The sequence below is a fragment of the Penaeus monodon genome, chromosome 23 (assembly GCF_015228065.2).
Source record: "Penaeus monodon isolate SGIC_2016 chromosome 23, NSTDA_Pmon_1, whole genome shotgun sequence".
NCBI lineage: Eukaryota > Metazoa > Arthropoda > Malacostraca > Decapoda > Penaeidae > Penaeus > Penaeus monodon.
Genome location: NC_051408.1, coordinates 38,254,604 through 38,255,651, shown reverse-complemented (window position 1 = coordinate 38,255,651; position 1,048 = coordinate 38,254,604). Strand labels below are relative to the sequence as shown.

At 38.7% G+C, this 1,048-nt stretch overlaps 1 protein-coding gene across 1 annotated transcript in view; it reads right to left on the bottom strand.

Annotated features, from left to right (window-relative positions):
- The window catches only part of LOC119587996 (ADP/ATP translocase 3-like), a 5,192-nt gene that overhangs the window by 3,763 nt on the left and 381 nt on the right, over positions 1-1,048 (bottom strand). The window lies entirely within an intron of this gene.

Genomic DNA, 1,048 nt, shown 5'->3' with positions numbered 1-1,048 from the left:
GTAATTTTAATGATCAAAGACTACCAGTATTGGGAATTGTGCACTTACATTTAGTTTCACATTTCTAAACACTGCTAAATCCTATTAAGACATAATAAATTATATTGCAAGGAGCAGCTTACAATTTCAGTCTTAACAGGACCGCATTTCATCCCCTTAACAGGTTGCATTTTAATCAACAAATATAGGTACCATTCCACAAGATGGGGGGCAAAAAATATATATATATCCAAGTCTGAACAGCCTGACCTAGAGAGATTTGGCCTTCAACCACCCTTCTCCTGCCAAAAATAGCTCCACTTTGGCCCAAAACCTATGTCCGCCTCTTCCTACACAGAGCCATCTTTGTTTTCCCATCAATGCCAATGCAGTGGTCAACAATTCAATCTGGTCTATTTTATTCCATCTCTCAAGAGCAATATATAATGCATTTCTGACTTGTGAGGAATGGTTAAAAAAAAAAAAAAAAGGACCATTTTAAATAAAATAAAAACTAAACATGTGGGTGCTTACATGCAGATATAGAAGAGATTATGTAACCTTATATAATAACAAGTAGTATTGTGAAACTTCTCTCCATAATCACTTTTAATCCTAACATATTAAAAAGAGTAAAACATTAGCTATTTCACTTAACAGAGCTACGATTTCGTTACTTGAATTCACCGTGAATACTCTTAACTACATCAAATACGAATTAATTTTTTAATGCAGATGGTCATTTTAAATCCATTTCAATTTTGGGAGGAAAAGCTGCGCGTTCTGACGTAATATTCCCGTTTCCCTTCAGGCTTATCCATCTAGGCCACCCCTTAAATCCCCATAGAAAATTAAAAAAAACGCTCTATCTAAACTTTCCAAACAATCTAAAACTCCCAAATCGCCGCTCTATCACACAACCCTCCATTAAGCCGAAAGAGAGGGAGAGAAGGAGCGGAGAAACGTCACTTTTTCCGCCGGCCTACATTCGCTCCCCAAGATGGCCGGGCGAGTCAGCTGATCCAGCCGGCTTCGCCCTCAGGCCCCGTCTCCGGCGCGATTTACTCTC